Below are 27,031 nucleotides of genomic sequence, written 5' to 3'. Positions count from 1 at the left end.
TAAAAGAAACTAAATACAGTATCTCAGAATGACTGGATCCATATGACCGAGATATCACATTGCTTACTCTGATCCTTGCTTTTTCTCCAGAAATGCATCCCAGGATTGCAGTAGCTTTAATAATAGACCCATCAAACTGTAAGCTGCTGCTGCTGCTGCTAAATTGCTTCAGTCGTGTCCGACTCTGTGCGACCCCATAGATGGCAGCCCACCAGGCTCCTCCGTCCCTGGGATTCTCCAGGCAAGAACACTGGAGTGGGTTGCCATTTCCTTCTCCAATGCATGAAAGTGAAAAGTGAAAGTGAAGTCCCTCAGTCATGTCCGACTCTTAGCGACCCCATGGACTGCAGCCTACCAGGCTCCTCCGTCCATGGGATTTTCCAGGCAAGAGTTTTGGAGTGGGGTGCCATCTCCTTCTCTGCAAACTGTAAGCAGAGGCTACTTAAAACAGCAAGTCTTTTCACATGAACTTGTGTTGAGTCACAACTAAAAGCAGAGCACTGCTTTTTTTATTATTAAATTTCATATATTATTTTTCAAACCATCATTTCAACCTGCCCAAATTTCTGCTAATTCTTGTTAACCTTCTTCTATGTTATATTCTGTTGGCTGACAGATAATTATCTCAGGCTATAATTATCATTCCCCTCTGATCTGAGTATTTTTCTTCTTAAAACTGCTGATGTCTGCAATTCACATTATTACCTCATGAAATATGAGATTCCTGTTCTTTGGAAGATTCAAATTCACCTTGTATGGCTGAGTTTCTTATTTTATTCCTTCTTTTTGTTTCATTCTTATTCTTATTGACATTCCAACATTAACTTCGGCTCACTGTTTTCTCCCTGGATTTTTCCTGCATTCTGGTTTACTTCTCAGAATGTCTTCCATCTTGTCTAAAAATGTTTTATCCTCCCACCAGTCATAGCTAGAAAGGCAATCTTCAAGCCTGCCGACTTTATCCTTTAGCAGGCAGAACAGGTTCACATAATTGACTATTCAAACAAAGAAAATGCCTGTAGGTCCCCGCAGCAGTTAGTCTAACTGGAAAATCTACAGACTAATTGGGTAAGCCTCATCACTTCTAAGGCTTCACAAGTGGCACCGTGGTGAAGAATCCACCTGCCAATGGAAGAGACACAGGAGATTCAAATTCTACCCCTGGGTTGGGAAGATCCCCTGGAGGAGGGCACAGCAACCCACTCCAATATCCTTCCATGGAAAATTCCATGGACGGAGAAGCCTGGTGGGCTACAGTCCATGGGGTCACAAAGAGTCGGACACAACCGATCACACAGACTTTACCTGGGGGACTTTGGAGACCCCCAAAGCCACTAGGAATTATTCCTTTGCACTACAGTCAAACCTAGGCCTCTTCCACAAACAGAGACACACACAGAGTCACACAAATTCTTGCTGATAAGATTCCAAGATATTATATTCCTATATTTTATATTTTTGATTATATAGTCCTATATTTTTGGCTAAGCCTATTCATGTAACATAAAGTTATTTTTTTAATATTCCAGTCTTACCTTTTTTATTTAACATCCTCAAATTCTTTCACTTCTTTTCATAAATAGGTTACTTTTCAATTGCTTCATTATTTTTGTTACTGTCCTTGGTTCTAACTTCTCACTAGGAGTTAGATATATGAAAATATTGGGAGGGGATGGGGGACTAGTTTATGATTATCTGCTTTCACCCTAAAGTGGTTCCTCAAGTCTTCTCCAAACCAGTAGCATCAGCAGCTCCTGGGAACTTTCCAGACCCCACCCCAGATCTATTGATCTATTGATCAGAAATCCTTTGAGTAAAAAACACTGATTTTGTTTTAACGAGCCCTCCAAGCAACTCTGATGCACACAAATATTCCAGAGTCACTGCCTTAGAATAATCATAAGGAGATAAACTTCATGAAACTTTATAGATGATGCATAATTACAGATAATCCATTTTTTATCTGAAGAAGTTAATCTAGCAAATGATAGTTATTATGATATATTCTTCAGATAGCTCCTATTTGCTTCCTTAATATGTGGAGAAATCCTAAAGCAGAGAGGGAAGGGAGGAAATTTGGGCTTTTCAACCATTAAGTTGAAAATGGTTGTTCGACAAAAAGTGTAGGAAAAAGCACACAGAAATCTTCCTATCATGCTATTGGTGAAATAGTTCCAGCAAGAAGTATTCTTCTTTATGAGCAAGAACATGTCAAGAAAATTCTCTAGGGAATTCTTAAGTACAGGCCTTTCTGAAAAAGTGTTTATGAGCTGACTCATTGGAAAAGACTCTGATGCTAGAAAAGACTGAAGGCATAAAAAGAAGGGAGTGACAGAGGATGAAATGGTTAGGTAGCATCACTGACTCAATGGACATGAATTTGAGCAAATTCAGGTAGATAGTGAAGGACAACGGAAGCCTGGCGTGCTGCAGGCCGTGGAGTTGCAGAGTCAGACGCGACTCAGCGACTGAACAACAAGAACAAGTATTAATTATATTTATCATGTTGCAAATCATATCCCTGGCATTTGTTTATCTCGTAACTGATCGCAAGTTTGTACTTTTTGACCACCTTCTTCCCCATACAAAGATATTACAATATTATTAACTATAATATATATATATTATATAAGATATATAATAAAACTACAATAGTTGTTAATTTTCTAAATACAAAAAGTAAAAGGGCTTTAAAATGAAAAAATGGACATTTGTGACTGTTTTCATTTTGTGTATCAGCTAGTCTGGCAGTCAGCAAAGTTCTTATTGTGAACAGCCAGATATTTGGAACTCTGTAGTTCATTCAGTCTCTGTCACAACTACTCAATTTTACAACTATTCAATTCTGCTGTTTTAAGCAACGCAGACAACATGTAAATAAATGGGCAGGGCTGTGTGCCCACACAACCTTATTTACATAAACAGGGAGGGAAGCTAAGTTAGCCAGAGGGCAGTAGTTTGACTACCTTTTTGACAAGGTTATGAAAGTGAAAGTGAAAGGCTCTCAGTGGTGTCCAACTCTCTGCGACCCCATGGACTATACACTTGGTGGAATTCTCCAGGCCAGAATACTGGAGTGGGTAGCCTTTCCCTTCTCCAGGGGATCTTCCTAGTCCAGGAATCAAACCCAGATCTTCCACATTGCATGTGGATTTTTTTACCAGCTGAGCCACAGATTATGGTTATTGTTCAGTCACTAAGTGGTGTCTGACTCTTGGCGATGCCATGGCTTGCAGCACACCAGGCTTCCCTGCCCTTCACTATCTCCTGGAATTTGCTCAAATTCATGTCCCTTGAATCAGTGATGCTATCTAACCATCTCATCCTCTGCCTCCCTCTTCTCCTTTTGCCTTCAATCTTTCCCAGCATCAAGGTCTTTTCCAGTGAGTCAGCTCTTGGCATAATGTAGCCAAAGTAAAGGAGCTTCAGCTACAACATCAGTCCTTCCAATGAATATTCAGGATTGATTTCCTTTAGGATTGACTGGTTTGATCTCATGGCAGACCAAGGGACTCTCAAGAGTCTTCTCCCACCACAATTGAAAAGCACCAGTTCTTTGGCTTAGTCTATAGATATGTGACTTTTAACATAAGCACATGTACAGTTTAGTTGAAAAAGTAGAAAAGAGCCAGCCAGATTCTTTACCAACTGAGCTATGAGGGAAGCCCAGAAAAGAGCCACTGAAGGTAATTAAGGCATTTGTGAAAATTGTTACCTGTGAAAATGTTTCCCTAGGCCATTGCTAAACCCCAGCCTTAACTAGCCCCAACCTGTTTTGACTGTAAAGGCTGCTTTTATTATATATATATATTTAACCATATACTTGGATTCTTCTACTCAGACACTATAACCTACTATAACTGAATTTCTGTTTCTCACGTCATATCTGCAGGAGAATGGCCATCCCAGGTTCCCTCCATGAATTTACATGAATTTTCTGTACCTCAGAGTGATGGTAGGATCACCATATTCTTAGAAATTTAAGTCACACAACTTTACCATCTTATGAAAAGTCATTTGCTTGTTAACTGTGTATAATTAGATTGATAACACAAAACAATCACCTGGTAGTCAGTTTAGTGGATATGCACAGAGACACTTTCTTCTGATCGTAGTTTCTCTTTCTATTCTTCAACCGCCTATTCTAATGATCTGCCACTGAGAAAACACAATGTTTTTCACCTGGTCTCCTAGTTAAGCCCCAAACTACCTTTAGTGACTCTTTCTGATTGTGCCCCCAGAAATTTCTAAAACAAAGCTACAGCTTGCCCAGACAGGCCTTTAAATTGTTACTTGTTTAAAATTTCTCTATATTTCCACGGACACCTTTTCTCTACAGTGACCAGAGTCTTGCTCATCCTTCTTCCCCCCCACCCCCAATCCGAAACATCTCAGTTCATCTAAGATCAGTGACTTTCTGTTTATCTCTTTTCGTGTCTAACACACCTAGTTTCTGCAAATGAACATAAATATTAGTGTGTCTTCAACCAAAATACTTAGTTACACCAATTCACTGAGACTGGGATTTTCTCCCAGTCCGTTCATGACTAGAACAGAGAATTTTTTTGTAACTTAATAACCCCTACGAATGCTAAGAGAATAAACAAGGAAACAGGGATACCTCTTCTTGGAAACATGTTTCACTTTTCTCTGCTTGACAGCACGTCTCCACCAGGTGAGCAAAATCCACAGTAATTGGTTGGAACTGCATCTCTGCTGCATACAGTTTCTGCTTCACAAGGTTGCTGAGGAGTCTGAATAAGAAATGAGTGGCAAAAAAAACAAGCACTCACTGAGTTCTAGAAGGCCAGCTTGCAAACCTGCCTTACTTATTGAAAGCCGCACACCACCCACACCTTTGCCTAGCTCTCACTCTCAAGTTTAAAGGATCTGAAAACGACCTGATGTTCTCACAATTTTCACAATGTCTATCTCCATCTTCATGTTTATTCCACATGTTTATTCAAGCATATCTCATCAATATACCTATTATAGTAAATTTAATTATCTTTATGTAATTATTACTAGGATAAATGCTTTTTTCTATTTTTATTACATTGGGTAGAAAATAGGTTATACATTAGCTTTTCCTATAGTATTTTCTTGTGAACAACATTTATCCTAAAAAACTAACTTCCCAATAAATATTTCAAATATAACACACCTGGACATTGAGGGCCCTTTAGATGCTATTAATGATAAAGCCAATACACTATCTGAAACTTTAGTAGTTTGACAGTCAACTCAGATGTCTCTTACAGAACAGTTTCCCAACAACCATATAAATGTCAGTGATTCAATCACTTTGAATATTCAAAATTAAAACCTGGTCTCTGTCTATTTAATAAAATACGTTGTCTTTTTTTTCTGATCAAGAAAGATTTAACTACAAAGAAAACAAGGTGTGAAGAGTAGGGAAAATGTACCTCAATCCATATTTTATTGCTTATCCCCAAAAAAACCTTTGCTTGGTCTTCATTTCCAAATTCAAATTGGAAACATCTAGTGGCCTTATTTGTGCTTGAATAGGTATAATAAAAAGTATCTCAAAGCTTCAAGTAGCTATTTCTACGACACTCTAAACCATGGATCCAACAAATATTAATATTTTAGGCTTTTTCTACCAAGAGGCAAAACTAAGGATATTATATAAGTCTTCTATCACAAGACAGAGGACTCCAGCCCCGCCCCACCGCTAGGCTGGGCTGCCCTGGGTGGCTGGCAGACACGGTTTGTGCCAGTTGCCATCAGCTAGAGATGATGGCAAAGAAGGACCAGCCAACAGAAGAGCAGGTGTGCACCGCATCAGTCTCACTGTCCAGCCCAGCGAAAAGCCCTTTTCTTCTCCCTGAGGTCTCAGTGCAGGCAGCTGGCCCAAAGCAAGGTGACTCTGAGTCGCCTGACTCCTGGACTGAAATGCCACCAAGCCTTTGCTGCCTGACAGTCGTCCACAGTGAAGTCTCCAACGTGTATGTGACACCAGCGCAGGCACTGGGCAAAGGGAGGGAAGCAGGGGTGAAGTTGGGGACAATGGAGAAGCCAAGGTGGCCCTCTGCAGCTCCCAGGCTTGGCTTATCCAAGTGGTGCCCACAGGACGCACAAAAACAGCCCTGGCCAGATGGCCATAGAACCCTGATCGATCTAAACAATCAGACAGAAACTTAGCTTAACTGGATAGCCCTCTGAACATGCCTCTGATCTTCCCATTTCAGCTCCACCCTCTCCCACCTCCACCCTGCTGCTGCTGCTACTAAGTCGCTTCGGTCCTGTCTGACTCTATGCGACCCCATAGACGGCAGCCCACCAGGCTCCGCTGTCCCTGGGATTCTCCAGGCAAGAACACTGGAGTGGGTTGCCATTTCCTTCTCCAACCTCCACCCTAGCCCCGCCTTGATAATGGACAAAGAGATGGTCCACATCTCCACAAAAGGTGGACCATCGGAAAGGCTGAAAAGAATAAGGAAACACAAGCCAAGTTTCTTTTCAGAAACTATTATTAATACAGGTGGGTTTGAGAAGCACGCAATCACTGTATCCTCTGAGCGCCAGCAAAACACAGTCAAAGGACTAGGAGATTCTAATTAACTCCATGTTAACCCCTAATTCTAAGTCCTGGGAATCCAGAAAAAAAAAATCAGAGAGGGGACAAAGACATATGTACAAAAATATTCATTGCCACAATTTATGACACAATTTTCATGCCCAGAAACAGGGAATAAATTCATTATTGTACCCACGTGTTCTTGTTGTCATTTAGTCACTAAGTCATATCCGATTCTTTTGCGACCCCATGGACTATAAGCCCACCAGGCTCCTCTGTCCATGGGATTTCCCAGCCAAGTACACTGGAGCGGGTTGCCATTTGTTTCCCCAGGGGATCTTCCCAATTCTGGGATCAAAGCTCACCTCTCTTGAATTGCAGGCAGATTCTTTTTTGCTGAGCCACCATTGTACCCACATACTGGAATATTAAAAAATCATTAAAATGGCTGTTTTGAAGACTAACGTGTACATTCTATTTTTTAACACTAAAAAAAAACAACAATGGAACAGCCAACATCTTTTGAGTGTATTGATATTTGCTAGGTTTCAGACAATGTGCTGATAATTTATAAATGCTACCTAATGTACTGCCCTCTGTCACCTCCTTAAAATAAGGCTCTGTGTCATCTCCACTTTGAATTTGTAGGAGTAGTTTCAACTCCTTGGGCATAGTATAGTTCTGGGCAAATATAACAAGCCCGTGCAGTGAGCTTCCCTCTCAGAAAGCACTTGAGGAGTGAGAACTACTTATGAGAACCTGTCCTGAGACAAGAAGTCAGGTTCACAGACTTCCGCCCATTAAGAAAGGCCTGGGCAGTAGAAGACAGGAGTAATTCAGCGGTTCCCCAGCTGCGCCTCCATTAGACTCGATTCTGAGTTCTGTGGAATCAGGATAACGCTTTGGAAGGGGGCTGTGTGAGTACTTTCACTAAAGTTCTGCACACCATTAAGACAGAAGCAGCACTGACACAACAGTGACTAAACAAGTAGAATCCTGGTGTCTGGGGAAGGTATTATTTTTTCCCTGAACAACAAAACATAAAGCAGCTTTGTCATCCCTTGAAAGGGATGCAGTCTGCCGCTGAACAGGAGACAGCAGTACCTGGAGGGCACGGCTGATCCCAGTGGCACAGGAGTGGTGCCAAGGATCACGCCTGGAGAATTCAGGGAGTGAGGCGACAGGAGTGTCCTAAGCGCTCCCCTGTGGACTCAGAGATAATTGCTTGAACTGATGGCTCTGTATAAGCAGGTAGTAGCACGAGTGTGCAAAGCTTGCATTATTAAGCATTCAAACGATAGATGGAGGGACAGAGGGCATCCATGGGAGTGTGGACTTGTATACGTGTATGACATTCTATACTCCTACACTGTATATATATTTATGATGGGTATTTCTGCAGTGTTGGAATAAAAGTATTATGATTTTCTTCTCTTTTCTGTATTTTCTAAATTTTCTGCAGTGATTATGTATTACTTTAAAGATAAAATATATCTAAATTTTACAAAGAAATACAATAGTATAAGCATTTCGTTTCCTACCCAACTGTTCTGCACATATTTGATCTTTTGCTAAATAATTTTTTATTAAAGTATGGCTGATGTATGCACATATTCAACTTTCCCATTAGACCTAAACTTGATCCCACTTGAGAGGAAACACTGCCTTGTATCTCTGTATCGTTCAAGTCTGTGCGGTTATGTATGATGCATAGTCAAAACAGTTGATACTATCTTTGAATAATAATTATCAGTTTTTAACACATTGATTATTCAAAGTGAGAAATATAGGCTATTTTCCACTGGAATTTTGGTGAATTTTGTCTCAGAAAATATTTTCCCACAGAACCAGTATTGCTCATGATGCTGAAATTCACTGACCAACCTATAAAAGCACAGGATAGCTTCAGTCCCAGGCTACAAAAACTAACCACCATGCGTACCTACATAGTGAGACTACCCTATTTCCCAGCACCTACTGGGGCTTCTATGAATTCAGAGCTCCAAGTAGCTAAAGCCAGTACAGGAGGGGCAGAGGTTTTAACCGCAGGTTCATGCAAAATCTGGACTTCTCTTTCCTTCCAATGTCATGAAAAAGGCACGAACTTTGTAGTCAAACTTATTTCGGCTCAAGTTAGGTCCTCCACTCACTAGTGTTTCTGATGATGAGTACGATACTTTGACCTCCCTGACCTTAATCTACAAAAAGAGAATTTGAATACCTATGGCATTCGCCTGCCAACGCAGGAGATGCGGGTTCAATACCTGGTCCGGGAAGATCCCCCAGAAAAGGAAAAGGAATCCACTCTAGTATTCTTGCCTGGGAAATCCCATGGACAGAGGAGCCTGGCAGGCTACAGTCCTTGGAGTCGCAGAGAGTAAGACATGACTTAGTGACTGAACAACAACATACAATACTTTGCAAGGTTTTTGTGAAGACCAAAAATTATACAATGTTAAAAGACTGAGTACAGTAACTGACATACTGAAGGCACTCAGTACATAATGGCAAAAATAATGTGAGTAATTATATTAATTATTTCATCAAATGATGGCAAAGATAATGAATAATTATAGTAATAGCACAACTTGCAACTGTCTGTTTCCAAGTATTGGTTGTTTCCAACCGTTGTCTCCCTCTCCCTGATTCCCACAATAAATGGTACATTGTCACAACCTCTTACCTATCTACCCATTTACTCGTTCAGTAAATAATGGATGAGCATTTTTAGAACTTCCCTGAGGATTTGAGCTGTAGATTTAACAATAATAGAGAAGACAGAGGAGGTAGGCAGGCTCCCTCATAGGTACCCTTCTTCTCTTTCCTCACGAGCTTTGGGGATTCCAGGTGTCTTCATAGCTTGGCTCCTCCCAACCCCTCAAGTCTCAATCCCCAGAATTTCTCTTCTCTCGCTCACCTATGCCTCAGACACACTGAACTGTTGGGCTCTCCTCGATCCTGCTGGGCGAACTGGCTTCTGCATGCACTTCCCCAGAGGCACCAGTAGAGGGACCACTGAGCTTCCAAAGCAGACAAGCAGCTTATCTAAACAAGGAGAAACACTCACTGATCTAGGATAGGTAAGTGAGGAGAAAGGCTCCCATTATGAGAATGCAAGTCTGGGAATGAGATTTAGAGCAGAGGTATCAGCATCGTGTTACCTTTCCTTGACACTCCGAATATAAAAGCTGCCTTTTCCATAGCAGGGGACTCTGTGACATTTGGAAGCTAGACGCAAAACCTCCCGTAACTTGTCACGCACGCGTGATCTGCTTGCAGTGGATTTATCTCCTCTCCACTTCCTCCCACCTCCACCTCCCCATCTCTCTACCTCTCAACTTGACTGCTGTTTAAAAAGTCCGCTAATTCTATGTATTCCTTTAGTTTTCAATTTACCTTTTTAAATCTTAGATCCTATTTTTAATCCTCAACACCAAATTGTTTCTGGTTCGTCATTGCAGTGATATTGATCTTTTATTTTCATTATATCTATCCATCCTTTCATTTGAAGCACACTCTAATCTTAAGTTTTAACTATCTTATGTCTAACCCTTCTATCTTAGGTCTTAACCCTTCAACTCTGTATTTTTCTTCACTAAATTTTAAATTCTTTTCTCCTGAACCAGAATTCTCTTTCTATTTTCTCTATCTTATTGCATGACTTTATTTCTGCCTTCTCTTTATAATCACGCTGAATTGTGTCTTTTCCTTCCAGGAATCCCTTCACTTTTTTTTTTTTTTTTCCTTTTCATGTGTATGTGGACTTATGCTTTGACAATCAGCCAGAACTATATAGGGGAGAGCCCCTACCACTTCCCAGGAAATGGAGGGCTTTGTCAAGCCTGGCTCTTATTTCCCAATATGTATTTTCCCAGAATATTCTAAAAATCTCTACATTATCAGTCTCTATGTTATTGCTTTCTCCATACAGAACACCATGAATTCACCAGAACAGGGATGCTTCCTAGTATTTCATACTTTTTATTATCTAGCCTTTACATGAAGAGTTTCAAGTTTTAAAAATTATAACCAGCATTATAACCCTTTGAGGAGGACGCACTAACAGCTACCTGTTGGTTGTTAAGCATATGTGCTCTGAGCCAAATAGCCTGGGTACAAATTCCATTTCAGCAACTTGTTTACCTACTGCATGATCTCATACCAGTTCTTCTTGCCTTCTTAGCCTCAATTCCCTCACAATTAAAATGGGGTAATAATATCATCTACCTCCTAAATCAGTGGTCAGGATTTGGTAAGATGACATACATAAAGGGTGCCTATTTGTACCAGAAAATTTCCTCAAGGGAAAGCAAACCTTGAACTCCAAAAGTAAAGTATTCTATGCTCACATTAGCTGGGGCTAAAGAAAGAATGGTTAACTAAGTGTTACAATGGTCATCGGATGCTTACTGAAAAGTTTTAAAGACTAGTTTGTGATCAGTTCACTTTGGGAGCTAAGAAAGGACTTCAAGGGTCGGTTGGTTTATGAATTTTAAATACTGTGATACAACAGAACAAGTGACAACCTTGTGCTTGCTGACAACAAGAATGTGTTGATTCTCAAGGCAACAAAAACTTGGCCTCACTTGGAAAGATGATATTCTTGGACTAATAATATTTAGACCCTGCAAGAGCAAGTCTTAGAATAAATAACTTAGTTAGAAGTAAGCTAGCATTTCTGTTGATCTTGAGGGAGAAAGAACTATGAGGACCAGTCTCCTTTCTCCTGAGGACAAGATGCATGTGAGGAGAGTGAGAAGGGAGGGTGGGCACTAAAGGGGAACCTGTCCCACTGTCAGGAGGTGGACTGATTTCAATTAATTGCGTATTTGTCATTGCTGTTGCTGTGTGTACAAAAAGATCCTTACTTTTGCTTTTCAGTTTGTAATTCCTCCTCTTGAGCTTTGCACAAGTCCTCTTTAAGGTTGATGACTTGGTCACAGGATAAAGGTGAAGAAATGTAAGTTCCATCGACTTGCAGGTCATCAAAGCAAGGCTTTCTGAAGGCATACAAGTCATCACAGCAGTGACCCACAGCAGCATTGATGGGCTCCGCCTCGTGCCTTCTGCATAAAGCTCCAAGAATTAACTTTGCCTTCCCCAGAAAAGAATTAAAATAAGAGCCATAAGTTTTGTGGTCATTAGGATTATTTTTTTTATCCATAGAAAACTATTCTCAAATTCTGGTTTTTGCTAAACTCACCCTGAATTTTATCATCTGGGAAAGAGCAAGAGTGTCAGGTGAAGCCTAGTTCTCAACTTTGACCTCCACCTTCCTATTATCCTCAAGGTGAGTTCCCTTGGACCCCATCTCTCAAATTCCTTCCCAGACCAGTTTACAGACAAGTGTTGGCTTGAGGCAGGAGTTCTTTATGCTGCATCAAGTTAAAATCAAGCCTCTGGTCAACACAACTGCTAATTTGATCCAGATATAAGACTGATGATTGGATTTCTTACTTAAAATGCTCAAATCCAATGTGTTTCTATGTTTTATAACTGGACATTGGTAACCACCATCAAACTTGGTATATGGAAAATCCTGTATAAACATTTGTTGAATTATTGGAAAAAATGAGTAAATGAATGGTGAAAGGAATCCCTGAATCTTCTTTCAGTTACCTCTTTAATTTTCTTGTCTTCTTCTAGAACAGTCACCTTGCCTTGCTCCCCTTGTGGTGTCTGATACTTACTCTAATGCTGACTGCAAGCCTGCTCTATGCCCCTCTGAGTATGACCACACAAATGCCCTGTCACTTATGTATGTGGGGATGAAGTGGCTGAAACCATAGAGCATCAGCATTCAATTTACAAGTTTATACATTTTCACAGTAACCAAAGAGATCACTTAAAAGCAAGGTTTTAGGAATATAAACCACAAGTTCCCTAAGGAAGGCATGATTGTTAATAAAAATTTAAAATAAAAGGAAGACAGAGCTGGATAATAAAAATTTTAAATCTGCAACCAAAACAATTATATTTTATCAGAAAAAAATACTCACACATCTGGTGCTGGAAGTGTGCATGATAATTGTGTGAGAGTAAAGGAGATACACAGAGGAAAACTGGCTGTTTTTTACTACATTTTTGATTAGGATGAGTTAGTCTGAAATCAGCAAAATCACTTTTGTTGACTTGAAAAGCCAAGGAATAGATCTTGAGATATGATCCAGGCAAAGGTCTGATGAATCTGACATTCCCAGTTTTTGCAAAGTGACGGTCTTACCCCCGCTGTCAATCAAAGACAATTGACATGAACCAACCAGAAAGAAATTCTCCCAAGGACAGAATTATTTGAGTCCAGTGACAACTCACAGATGTGTCCACTGACATGAGATTGATGCTGGGGCCTGGAGTTCAGAACTTCCCACGATAGGCAAACATGCAGCCAAGGGTGTGCTTACTGAGTCCTCCATGCAGACAAACTGGTGCTCTTGATTCAGTGGGCAGCACTTGGTGGCAGCAGCTGCCATGTTCTTTGTGAGTACAATCAACTCCTGAGCAGACAGTTGTGGGGCTTTCTTCGTATAAAGGACTATGAGCCTGAAAAAATAATGTCTTCTTATTCCTGGCAATGACTCTGTGCCTCAAATGAAGAATTCTACAAAGTGTTTGTCATCATCTGATATTTGTCTCTGATGTGGGATGAGCAAGTTATTAAACTGGGCATAAGTCTTTTCTTTTAGCTCCTATTTCAGTGGTTCGGTGGCTTCTTCAGTAGACCCAGAATTCTCTTTCCACATCACACATTGCTCTACTCTGAACCAGTTTTTTCTACATAGGATCAAGGATTGTATGATAGCTAATGTGGGTGACTGTAAAATCAGACTCAGAGTAAACAGCTTCTGAAATAAATATATGCACAGGTCTTTAAGGCATGTATTAGTTGTCTGTGATATGTAGGAACAGAAGCTACAGCAGCAATCAGGAAACATTTCCTGGTCTCATGGGCTCACACCCTAGTTGGGGAGATAAAAGAGTACACTCAGTGTGATGAGAGGAACACAGAATGCTATAGGTATACATGGAATGGCATTTAATTCCATCTCAGGGAGGTCAGGTAGGCCTCCCAGAGGAAATGACATGGGAGCTGAGAGCCTGACAATAACTAAAAATGACCCATGTAAAGGGGAGTAAATGACCCATGTAAGAGTGGAGCATTTAGAAAGAGACTGAGTGAGATTTTGTTTTTCTTAACTGGGGGGATTGGAAATTGAAAAGAGGGGAAAGAAGAAAGCTTAACTCTAGAAGCAGCTTTACGGTGCTTTTAAGATCATTACGGTTGCTATATAAAGAATCAGTTAGAAGTGGCAAATGGCAGAGTGAGGGAAGGAAAAGCCATGCCAGTAATTCAAGTGAGAGAGGGTGGTGACCTGAACTAGGATAGTGGTGGGGAATGAGGAATTCAGGGAAAGATTTGAATGAGAAAGACTACAAAACTGGACTTGAGGTCAACAGAATATCAGAATCATTTACTGCATTTATGTTATAATGGAGTTAGGGAAAGAATGTATCTGCTTCTTAAAGTATGACCCCTGGATTGGCAGTATCAGTATCCTTGGGTACTTGTTAGAAATATTAATACATATTCTCGTGCACCATCCCAGATTTACTGACTCAGAAACTCTAGAGGAGAGCTGTGTTTCAACAAATCCTCCAGGTAGTTTTGATGCACTCTAAAGTGTGAGAGCCATGGGTCTAATCCTTAAACTAGACATTAACAAACACAATAGTTAAAAGAAAATGAAAACAAATATTCTGTCTGAAATGAGAATAATTTCTCTGGTTCCATTATTTCAGTCATTTAAGTTCAACATTAGGGACACTGTATCAAACTGAATTTTTCCCCAGTACTCTGCTTCTAAGTAGACTATACTGCTGCTGCTGCTGCTAAGTCGCTTCAGTCGTGTCCGACTCTGTGCGACCCCAGAGACGGCAACCCACCAGGCTGCCCCATCTCTGGGATTCTCCAGGCAAGAACACTGGAGTGGGTTGCCATTTTCTTCTCCAATGCATGAAAGTGGAAAGTGGAAAGTGAAAGTGAAGTCGCTCAGTCGTGTCTGACTATACTAGTAAGATCTTAAACATTACTGAAAATTAGCTTATTTTTTGATACTTAATCTTTAACATGGGCTTCTCAAGTGTCTCAGTGGGTAAAGAATCCACCTGCAATGCAGGAGACCCGGACAGACTTGGGTTCAATGCCTGGGTTGGGAAGATTCCCTAGAGAAGGGCATGGCAAACAATTCCAGTATTCTTGCCTGGAAAATCCCATGGAAAGAGGAGCCTGGTGGGCTACCGTTCGTAGGGTCTCAAAGAGTTGGACACAATTGAAGCGACCGAGCACACATGCATACAATCTTTGACAGAAATGGGATTTGCCAGGCTCTCTGCACACAGAGTTTTTTTGTGCACTCCCTCTGACTAATAACTAAGGTATCCATTTATTTCCTCTCTTGATGGTGAAAATACTGTAGTGCTATGGTGACCTGACTTGAAACTGACAAAGTCTAGATTAGATCTCTGTTGCAGCCTTGACTCCAAATTGCAGGCAAAGCCCCAAGCTAAATGTACAGGTGAAAGGTAGAGGCTCCTATGAGATTGCAGAAAGGGGGTCAGGGCCTGCTGGCTCCCTAACCTCTGGGCATTGATTGGAATCTGGAAACTGGACCAAAAAGCAAAGTAAAAGCACACAAGGTTATGTAGTCAAGTATCTTATCAAGATAAGGATAGCTGGGTTAATTTGGAACTGAGTTTTTCCTTGGCCTCTGAGGCTTTAAGGTTGAATATAGACTCTTAGCAACTCTTAGCAGCAAAAGTTAACAAACACTAACAAGCATAATCTGGACAATATCTTAGAAGCATACCTGTCGTGAAAGTTACTATCTCCTAATTTCTTACGTAAATCACACTGATTTTTCACACGCTCATGGCTTTCACGAACCACTCTTTGAAACATCCCTTCCTGAAAAATAAAGATAATCAGTGTTTGCCTATTATTGCGACAATATATCTTGAGGTTAGATTGCAAAATCATCTTCTGTAATAGTTTAATGTAACTGTTTTACTAAACCCAGGGTTTTATTTACTCAGTGAGTTTGGAAATGTTGAGAAAACACATTTTGCTATGACAGGAATGGCCATGTACTTTGTGGAGAAAAAAAGTGGGACAACCAGATTGATATTTAGTTTTCTCTGATGTGAACTCATTTGTGGGTTTAAATGGCATATTTTACAAGTATGAAGCTAGTCTTTCATCAAGCCAGAAAGAGGTCCTTAAAAGTAATTTATAGATCAAAGTTCAATTGATCAGAATATGTGTGTATATATTGGTTATTTTTAATAACACAGCATTTTTATGTAAACAGTACAGATATGGAGATATGGATGTAGATATAGAAATGTAGATACATATTAAGAAGAACGGTTTAATAAAAACACGTGCCGGATGTGAAGCACTCCACAAATACACATCGAAGGAAATCACATGGAATTCTCAGAGCTAAATACAAATTGAAAAAGTTCTTGAACAGTGCAAATAAAATCCCAGTGGGAAGATACAATTGGCCTTGCAGACTTAGCTCTTTGCTAGGAACACTGGTTATCATCTTAAGTAATCAGACCCAGTCCACCTGATCCTAATAAGCAGTGTTCAATAGTAAAAAATTTACCCAATTTGCAAACTGCTCATCTGGATTTAACCCTTCTTGCCTGAGTGGCACTGGACTAGTCACTTGAACCTTCTGAAACCCAATACTTTCATCTATAAAGTGTAGCTAGTACTTCTGCCATTACCTATCTTACCAAGCTGCCGTGAGAATAAAATAGGACACTGGTTGTAACGCTACTTTGTAAACTCTAAACACCCATCCTCCTAGAAGGGGCTATTATCATAGTAAGGGTGATTGTGAAATCTACAGGTGATGCATTGAAAGGTTGCTAACCAGATCGTTCAGGATCCAGTGCCTGATGATCTGAGGTGGAGCGGATGTAATAAAAACAGAAGTAGAGTGCACAATAAGTGTAATGGGCTTGCATCATCCTAACCATCTCCCCCCACCTCCCTACCACGCTGGTTCATGGAAAAATTGTCTTCCATGAAGTGGGTCCCTGGTGCCAAAAAGGTCGGGGACCACTGTTAATCTACAGAACTCTTAAATCACCTTCATTTAGATTTCTCTCCAAGAACAGGAAGATGCCAGATGTACCTGCTTGGACTCAGATAGAACAAGAAATACCTTCGCCCTCTATCCCCACCTCTCTGTAAAGGCTCAAGCCACTCATTAGCATAACAAAAGCCAGACCCTCCTGGCTCCTGGAAAGCTGTGAATGACATCACCTGGTCAGAGATTTGTAAGGTCACCTGCTTTTTCATGTCAACTGCACAACAGGAGCCACTGCCTGCAAACAGTGTGCTTTCTGGCTTGAAACAGGGACAGTGTCCAGGTCTGCTTGGTGGAAATGGTCAACCTTCCCTCACCCTAACAGGCTATGCTTTCATGCTACCTGCTACCAGGCCAAGCAAACTGAAAGGAGAAAATTGCACAGAGAATGTTTCATAAAACACAGAATTTATAAGGCAGTGACTCACACAGAGAGTCGCTGCTGTGTAATGATGTGACCTTCGGTTTAGGCGGAAATCAGAGTTTGTGTGTAGTGCTTGCAAGCAGAACGTGCATAATCATAAAAGCATGGCACTACTAGCAGCACTGGACTTTTCTCTATTTGTAATCACACCACAAATATGAGAAATAGGTTTCTATAAAAGGAATTTACCCCATGGCTACAGCATTCCAGAGGATTTTCTAATTTACAGCATTTTCCCAGTAAATTTTGATATACTGTATCCACTCTTAAAATGACTGGAAGTGCCAACTCTGGGTGTCTTCTTGAGTATTCATAAAGAAACCTGTTTCCACATGAAGCAAATTAGAGAGTAAACTAAAGTAAGTTTCTGAAGTCATATTTTTCTTTCAAAAGCCGTCTATGTAGTTTATTCAATATTTTAACTGACTTTAAGGTATTTGAAAATTTGGGGTGACTGGCAGGGAGGATTTTCTGGCTATGTTTTGAGATAAGGAAACCAAATCAATAAAATTACGTGATTTTTCCAAAGTCACACAGCAGTGAGGGGCAGATTCAAACTTGAACCTAAAATATTCTGATAACCGTTAGTTCTTGGCTCAGGGTATCTCCTTACTGTTACTAGAAATTCATTTCAAGTGTGTAGATGAGAATATTTTTCCTAATGACCTTTGAGGCTAGATTTTATAAATATTACAATTTTTGTAAGTATTAAATCACCATCTTCCCCTTGTCCATAATCTATTCCTTCTTCTGGGTTACAAGAAGGAGAAATTTGGACTATAGAATACTTCTAAAGGAATCATAAAATTGCAGGAGGGACCTTTAGAGTGCCTTAAGGAGGGACCTTATCTAACTGCCTCAGTTTATAGTTGGAACCTAGAAGCCTGGGGAAATTAAATGGCTTGAACTGCATTTCAAAGCAGATGCATGACTGAATTAGACTGGAACTCAGGTCTCCCAACTCACAGACTAATGTGATTTCCACTAAGTTGTGCCTATCCACTTTTTCAGTACCAAATGCAAGTCTAGGGAAATTGAGTTCAGATAGTGACATTTACTTTTATAAGCCAATGTCAGATGTAATTGCAGAAATATAGCTAACGTCACTCAACAGAAAACTTTGAAGAAAACTCAAATTTTTATGCTTTGTTAGAATTTAGTTGCTCCAAATAATACTTTACACAGTAACTTTGGAAATATTTCAATCACACAATAATACTATCTTAATATTGTATCTTGAAATCAGTTTGCTTTATGACCCAAATAATTTGTACTTCTTCATGGGCACCAGAGATGTTAGTATTCCATCTCTTTAATCTTGAAATGTTATGCAATGGCTTTGATAGTAGGTATTAAAATAATCAGAAGAGCTGGCCATACTAATCTGAGGCCCTTACTTAAACATGACTCTAAGTCTCAAAGCAAAGCTTGCACACACTTGACACTCACTCTGTTTTTAAAAATTCCTATATTGGTTGTCTACATTTAGAACTCAAGAGACCCTCAACTCCCCTCCAAATGCAGTTGATCCAACCACCCAAAGCTTACATTCCCAGATGGCCACAAGTAGCTAGAGCCAAATAGTAGCTGCCACCTTGGATTCCACAGAGCGTATCTTCTTGGCCATTTAACCATTGACTGATATTGACTAGCCTCTGCCATCATTCAAGTTTGCAACTTCTCCCAAAGAATCCATAAATACAATATCCCTTTATTAAGGTTTTATAAAATGCTTTATTACCCTTGTAGGAAGAAATCTTGCTTGTCAGTGAATTGTTTGCATACAGACTAATCCTCTGTAAACCTGCGACGGGGCAGGGACGAGAGATCAGGTTTGTTGTCATTTTCCGAGTTGATAATGCATTCTCCTCGAAATGGTTCTGGCAGTTCACAGCATGGAGTGAATTTGCTAGATAGAATAGCCTGTTTAGAGCAGATGTAGTTCATAAGCTGACTCTATAAAACAGAAAGAGAAGCAGTTATTTTTGATGACTTCATTCTTATTTATTTTTATTGAGAAAAGCAGAGAAAAACTTGGACTCGTATTGCTTTTTTCTTGGCAAACTGAAAAACAAGAAAGACCATTTATACTGACTCTTTCTAATAAGAAAGCTTCTCTACTTGACCTTATTCAAGTCTCACAGCTCTCAAAGAACTTAAAGGAAGACAGATTGTATTACTGTTTTCAAGTTTAGCCCAACAAAATACAAATAAAAAGTTTTATCACTTGCTATTGTTATTGTTTTAGGATACCAGTTGAGAAAACATTTTATCTCTGTCATTTTCTATATACATTACTATAATATTACTATTACACTTACATATTTACTTATATGTTAAAAGTAGAAGTGAAAATGTTAGTCGCTCAGTTGTGCCCAACTCTTTGCCACCCCATGGACTGTAGGTCACCAGGCTCCTCTGTTCATGGAATTCTCCAGGCAAGAATACTGGAGAGGGGTAGACCTTCTTTTCTCCAGGGAATCTTCCTGATGGCAAGAATACACAGAAGAACTATACAAAAAGATCTTCATGAGCCAAATAACCACGATGGTGTGATCACTCACCTAGAGTCATACATCCCGGAATGAGAAGTCAAGTGAGCCTTAGGAAGCATCACTACAAACAAAGCTAGTGGAGGTGATGGAATTCCAGTTGAGTTATTTCAAATCCTAAAAGATGATGCTGTCAAAGTGCCACACTCAATACGCCAACAAATCTGAAAAACTCAGCAGTGGTCACAGAACTGGAAAAGGTCAATTTTCATTCCAATCCCAAAGAAAAGCAATGCCAAAGAATGCTCAAACTACTGCACAATTGCACTCATCTCACACGCTAGCAAAGTAATGCTCAAAATTCTCCAAGCCAGGCTTCAACAGTACGTGAACCATGAACTTCCAGATGTTCAAGCTGGATTTTGAAAAGACAGAGGAACCAGAGATCAAATTGCCAACATCCACTGGATCATCAAAAAAGCAAGAGAGTTCCAGAAAAACATCAACTTTTGCCCTATTGACTATGCCAAAGTCTTTGACTGTGTGGATTACAACAAACTGTGGAAAATTCGTCAAGAGATGGGAATACCAGACCACCTGATCTGCCTCCTGAGAAATCTGTATGCAGGTCAAGAAGCAAAAGTTAGAACTGGACATGGAACAACAGACTGGTTCCAAATAGGGAAAGGAGTACATCAAGGCTGTATATTGTCACCCTGCTTATTTAACTTATATGCAGAGAACATCATTCAAAATGCTGGGCTTGCTGGGAGAAATGTCAAAAACCTCAGATATGCAGATGACACCACCCTATGGCAGAAAGCGAAGAACTAAAGAGCCTCTTGATGAAAGTGAAAGAGGAGAGTGAAAAAGCTTGCTTAAAGCTCAACATTCAGAAAACTAAGATCATGGCATCCAGTCCCATCACTTCTTAGCAAATAGATGGGGAAACAGTGGAAACAGGGACAGACTTTATTTTGGGGGGCTCCAAAATCACTGCAGATGGTGACTGCAGCCATGAAATTAGAAAATGCTTGCTCCTTGGAAGAAAAGCTATGACCAACCTAGACAGCATGTTAAAAAGCAGAGACATTACTTTACCAGCAAAGGTCCATCTAGTCAAGGCTATGGTTTTTCCAGTAGTCATGTATGCATTTGAGAGCTGGACTCGCAAATGGATTTGAGAGTTGAGAGACTTGAGAGTTGAGCACCGAAGAATTGATGCTTTTGAACTGTAGTGTTGGAGAAGACTCTTGAGAGTCCCTTGGACTGCAAGGAGATCCAACCAGTCCATCCTAAAGGAAATCAATCCTGAATATACACTGGAAGGACTGATGTTGGAACTGAAATACTTTGGCCACCTGATGCAAAGAACCAACTCACTGGAAAAGACCCTGATGCTGGGAATGATTGAAGGTGGGAGGAGAAGGGGATGACAGAGGATGAGATGGGTGGATGGCATCACCGACACAATGGACATGAGTTTGAGTAGGCTCCAGGGGTTGGTAATGGACAGGGAGGCCTGGCGTGCTGCAGTCCATGGAATCACAAAGAGTCAGACACAATTGAGTGACTGAACTGAACTGAACACACACACGCAAATTAGTACGTGTGTATATGAACAAACTAAACTCTACACTTAAGGAACTCACAGGTTTAGTTGGAGAGTTTAAATAATTAAACAACAAAATAATGCATTATAAAATAAATTGTTAGAGAAATATGTGTATTATACTTTGGGTGAGAAAAGAAAGATTGCAATCCCAACTGGATAAGATCAGAGTAAAGACCTTGTATGATTTCAGTCTTGAATGACAAATATAAGTTAGTTGGAAACAAATGGAGAGAAAAAAGCATACTAGAAATATCCATATTGGTCTATAAAGAGTCTTAGACGTGAAGACCATGACATACTTGGGACATGATATTTTAGGATATTTCGAACTTACTGGGAATATTTAGTTGAGATAAAGATCAAGGGATCAGGAGAGAAGGAGAATGTACCGAAAGCCTAGATCTGAGAATGGTAAGTGGAAGCTGCATTATGGGGTCAGGTTGAGATCAATAAGGAGAATGTCTACATTAGTTCGGAGACAAGTCTGCCCTCAGTGGCTTACTAGGATCAAATCTGTTTCAATAAAGTCCTGTTGAAAGGGGAGGCATTGGGCCTGCAGGCAGTAGTTCTGGCAACAAGGCTGGCAAAGGCTCTGTCTTCATCCACCTATAGATTCTTTTTTTTTTTTTTTATTTTAATTGGAGGTTAATTACTTTACAATATTGTGTTGGTTTTGCCATACATCAACATGAATCCGCCACGGGTATACACATGTTCCCCATCCTGAACCCCCCTCCAACCTCCCTCCCCATACCATCCCTCTGGGTCATCCCAGTGCACCAGCCCCAAGCATCCTGTATCATGCATCAAACCTGGACTGGCGTTTCATTTCATATATGATATTACACATGTTTCAATGTCATTCTCCCAAATCAACCCACCCTCTCCATCTCCGTCTCCCACCAAACTGGAGCCTATTATACAGAGTAAAGTAAGCCAGAAAGAAAAACACCAATACAGTATACTAATGCATATATATGTGCCGGGGACCAGCCCCGGCTGATCCAGGGTACTCGAAGGAGAGACGGCGTCGGCGAAGATCAGGAAACAATTGCTTAATTAAACGTTAATTAAGGATATAAAGAGTGATAGAATGAGGATAGCTCAGTAGGAAAATTCAGTGGAGAAAAGAGGCTGAGTAGCTTGGTTTACGCGGGGGACCAATACCCCGCGTAAAACTTCAAGACAAGAAGCTTGCACCACTTACGTAGGCCGCAGGCGTCCTTCCGTTCTCCCGAAGGAGAGGAGACACTGAGGCCTCCCCGGTCGGATCTTAGAAGCCCAGGCAAAATTAGTAAGCTTGGTGGGTTCCACGCTCCAGATGGAGACTCAGCCAGAGGGAGAGAGAGACATGGGGAGACCAGTATTTCGAGAAACTGATCCCAATTCTTTATTTTCCAGAGTCTGTTTTTATACACTGAGATGTTATACAAAAGTCACGTGGGGACAGCAGTCCTGACTTTTATTAAAGTCAGGTGCTTCACACAAATGTATACAGAGGTCTTAGGGGTGTTACATCATCTTCTGGCCAGGGGGGCCTGCTGACAATTTACGACCCTCTCCTTGTGACAGCGGTCAGTCAACCAGGACACTTATTTCTCCAGGGCTGATTATTCTCAAAACAGACGCCACCCAAATAAAGTTACATTCCTACAGGGTGAGGGTGTAGTGGGTTTTAGTTAAGGAAAGAATTTACTTAGCATAAGGTCTAACATGATTAATATCAAAGGTTAATACTTATTCCTTCTATATATTCATTAATGTGTGTAAGGGCAGGGGATATGGAGACTTAGCAACAAACGTTGGCTCAACAAATGAAAAACCCTTCACCAACACAATTTCTAATTAGCCCACTATACTTATACTTATAGTTTTCTAACTTCTCTAAAGAACCTGTTTTTAGAGGGTTTAAAGCATCTTGTGCCTCTCACGGTTGGGAGGCTGTGAGCAATCACATGTGGCCAGACGAGCCTGTCAGGCAGGCTAGAGAACCTTCAGAGGAGTTTGTAGGTTAAAACACTCTTGTCACACCCAAGAGTTTTTATTGACTGGAGCTCTAGGTTAACTCCTTCTCCGAAAGAGGTGGTGGGGGACAGCCCCCCGTAAAGTCAGAGGTGTAGGTAAGAGCACAAAGTAGTAAAGTAGGCAGGCTCTGGTTATGGGGGTAGACGCTCGAGGATTTCCAGGGGGACTCCTGAGGCTCGATCCCGCCTTTGCGTATGTTGAGCCTCCTTCCTCATGACCTTTGCCATGGGCGGAGTACCTCACTCTGGCCCCCAACATATATGGAATTTAGAAAGATGGTAATGATAATCCTGTATGTGAGACAGCAAAAGAGACACAGATGTATAGAACAGTCTTTTGGACACCTATAGATTCTAACATTGCCCTCAGATTGGGAGTGTTTTGGCCAGGAGATTTTATAGGCCAGGCCAAATGGCATTGGAAAAGATGCACTGGTAAAGCCCCTGATGCTGTGAAAGACTGAAGGCAAAAGGAGAAGGGGGCAGCAGAGGATGAGATAGTTAGATGGCATCACTGACTCAACGGACATCAATTTGAGCAAACTCCAGGAGCTGGTGAAGAACAGAGGAGCCTGCCATGCTGCAGTCCATGGGGTTGCAAACAGTTGGACATGACTTAGCAACTGACAAAAGAAATGACATAAATCACTTCTGACTCAGTTCAGTTCAGTTCAGTCATTCAGTTGTGTCCGACTCTTTGCGACCCCATGAATCACAGCATGCCAGGCCTCCCTGTCCATCACCATCTCCCAGAGTTCACTCAGACTCATGTCCATCGAGTCAGTGATGCCATCCAGCCATCTCATCCTCTGTCGTCCCCTTTTCCTCCTGCCCCCAATCCTTCCCAGCATCAGAGTCATTTCCAATGAGTCAACTCTTCGCATGCTCCACCTATTTGTAAGACTGGAATAGTCTTACTCCATTTTCCAAGAACGCTATCTTGGGAAAGAATAATAAATTAAACAATCCTTTTGCAAAACTGATTAATTAAAAGGATAAGGAGGCAGAGTTACATAATTGATGTTTTTAGTTATCCAATAATAATATTGTCAGGCAGAACTCTATTTCTAAATGAGAAAATACTAGTGCAGGAGAAGTTTTAAAGGAAAGTGTATATTTCAAGTCCTGACAAAAATAAGGACAATTGAGTCTCATCATTCACAGTAGTTATTAACACTGAATTCGTGAATATTGAATCATCTGCCCTGGAGGAAATAGAGGATAAAGTTTCTACATGGCCACATGTTCATGAACAAATCAAGACATAACCCTTGTTTTGTGTATGTTTCTGTTTTAAAACTCCTTATTTAATATACAGCAGTCCTCCTATCCCTGTTTACTGCAGGGGAGACACTCCAATATCCCCTAGTAGATGCCTAAAGCTGCAGATAGTACCAAACCTTCTATATTTTTTCCTGTACATGCATACATATGATAAAGTTTAATTTATAAATTAGGCACAGTGAAAGATTAACAAAAGTAACATAATAAAATTATAGCAATATAATGTAATAAAAGTTATATGAATGTGGTCTCTCTCAAAATACCTAATTGTTCAATTTTAATGCCTTTTCTATCTTAACTAACTAAGCACTTATCATGAACTGTAGCCAAAACTTTGGCAGTTTGATTTGTGACAACAAAACTAACACGAATTTATTTTTCCTTCTTCACAATTTCACAGATAAAAGATTTGTTCTTACCATAGATCTGGGTGACCTCAGCATGTGATTTTTTTTCTTTCCCTATTAAGGAGAACTTTCACCTTTCCACCTAAAGGATGCACTTTACAGCTTCTCTTTGGCCAGCATCACTATGCTTATGCACTAAGGTCAGTGTGTGACTTGAACCCAATCACCATGATCCCAGGGCAGCCAATCTGGTGACCTATATAACTATCATGACTAATCCACAGGAAACACTAGACAAAGAGATGATTCACATCCCAGATGAGATGGAACAAGATGGCACAAGATTTCATCTTGCTGATCAGAATGGTGCATAATTTAAATCTTAGGAATTATTTTTGGATTTTTCTGTTTACTATTTTCAGATGGAAGTTGACTATGGTTAACTGAAACCTTAGGAAGCAAAGCAAGAAGTAAGGGGGACTACTGAGTATTGGCAATTTATTCACATTGAACTCACAGCCACTAACACTGTTACTCATGCATGAACAAAGCTTATCTAAAATACATAGTCTTTCTTCAAGGCACAACACAGCTTCTTGTGCTTAGGAACACTGGGCAATTCTTCAGTATTATATGCAGGGCCATTTTAAACAGCTACATCATCAACAAAAATGCAGAAAACATGGCATTAAGTGAACATTTCTTTACAGCACAAGAGCTACAATGGGAAGGCAGAGAGCATCGCCTTGTTCTATTGCAGCTGGAAACATGTGCATCAGACAACTTAAATTTCCACTGCTTTGAACATGCATAAGTTTCTGGGAATGACCACAGAGTGCTGTGAGTATTGATTTCGGGGTTACAAAAAAATTTTGGCATGTAGGTGAATTCACAAGGACAGAATTCATGAATAATGAAGATTAGCTGAGAAAACATTTAAATGAATCCATAACAGAAGAAATGGAGAAGCTGTCACACCAGGTTATATCTCTATCCCTGTTCCAGCTTCACAGACAAACCCTCACAAAATAGATAGGTTACAGTAATATTTATTTCAGAGAATTCAAAAGGAAAAAAATTCTAATCCATTTCTTAGAAGTGAGCATAACTGGATACCAAAACCTGATCAAGTATGTGCCAAAAAAGAAAGTTCCAGATCCAGTTCACATTTAAACATAAATGCAAAAATTTGACTTATATATGTATAATATACATAGAGAAAGGCAGAGAGAGAGAGAAAGGCTAGAGATGGAGTAAAATAAGATTGACTTGAGCAATGTAAAGATGGGCAAAAATTAATAAATCTTTTAAGATAATTTACCAATGGATAAGTCAAACAATATAAATCAAATGATCATCTTTAGGAGATAAAAGAATATTTACTAATGTTCAGAATCCACCCTAATTAAAACAAAGCAAAATGACCTCTAAAAAAGGATGAAAAATTACATGTAAACAATTTCTTTGTGAGGCCAATAACTCTAAACCTATTACCTTTATAGTCTGGAATATGGCAGGTGCCAGAAGTAACCATAGTTATTTTATATTGGTTAGAATACTAGCCAATACTATTAAATAACTGGAGATCGTTCTAGCACATCTGTCACGTGGTTTCAGCAGTTTAGTCACTAAGTCATGTCTGACTCTTGTGATCCCATTAACTGTAGCCCACCAGGCTCCTCTGTCCATGGGATTTCCCAGGCAAGAATACTGGACTGGGAGAAGGAACCCATTTCCTTCTCCAGGGGGTCTTTCTGACCCAGGAATTGAACCCAGGTTTCCTGCATTGCAGGCAGATTCTTTACTGATGGAGCTATGAGGGAATCCCATGTCTGTCACAGTATAGACTATAATGGAAGCTGTTCTAGAGTTACCAATTTGGAATAGGTATTGTTTATGTGTTAAAGGATTTAAGCAATTTTGTCTTGTTTTAACAACCGTGGATAGGCCTCAAAGTTCCCTGTAATTTCCCCCCAAATTCACATAATCTTCATGCAGACAGAAGTCTGAGAGCCTATCCTGAAGAGCCAGCAGGACTTCTAAGTGGACAGGACAGTATTCCTTCCAGTATCAGTTGAGATTCTTGACATTCAGAAACTACTCCAAGGAACAACTTCACATTGCCTATCTCCAGGATGGAATTC

The 27,031-nt window shown here is 40.3% G+C and overlaps 1 pseudogene; it reads right to left on the bottom strand.

The window, feature by feature from the left end:
* The window catches only part of LOC109560569 (alpha-fetoprotein-like), a 52,364-nt pseudogene that overhangs the window by 4,929 nt on the left and 20,404 nt on the right, over positions 1-27,031 (bottom strand).

This window comes from Bos indicus, chromosome 6, assembly GCF_029378745.1.
Source record: "Bos indicus isolate NIAB-ARS_2022 breed Sahiwal x Tharparkar chromosome 6, NIAB-ARS_B.indTharparkar_mat_pri_1.0, whole genome shotgun sequence".
NCBI lineage: Eukaryota > Metazoa > Chordata > Mammalia > Artiodactyla > Bovidae > Bos > Bos indicus.
The sequence above is the reverse complement of the archived record's forward strand: the minus strand, read 5'-3'. Positions and strand labels throughout refer to the sequence as shown.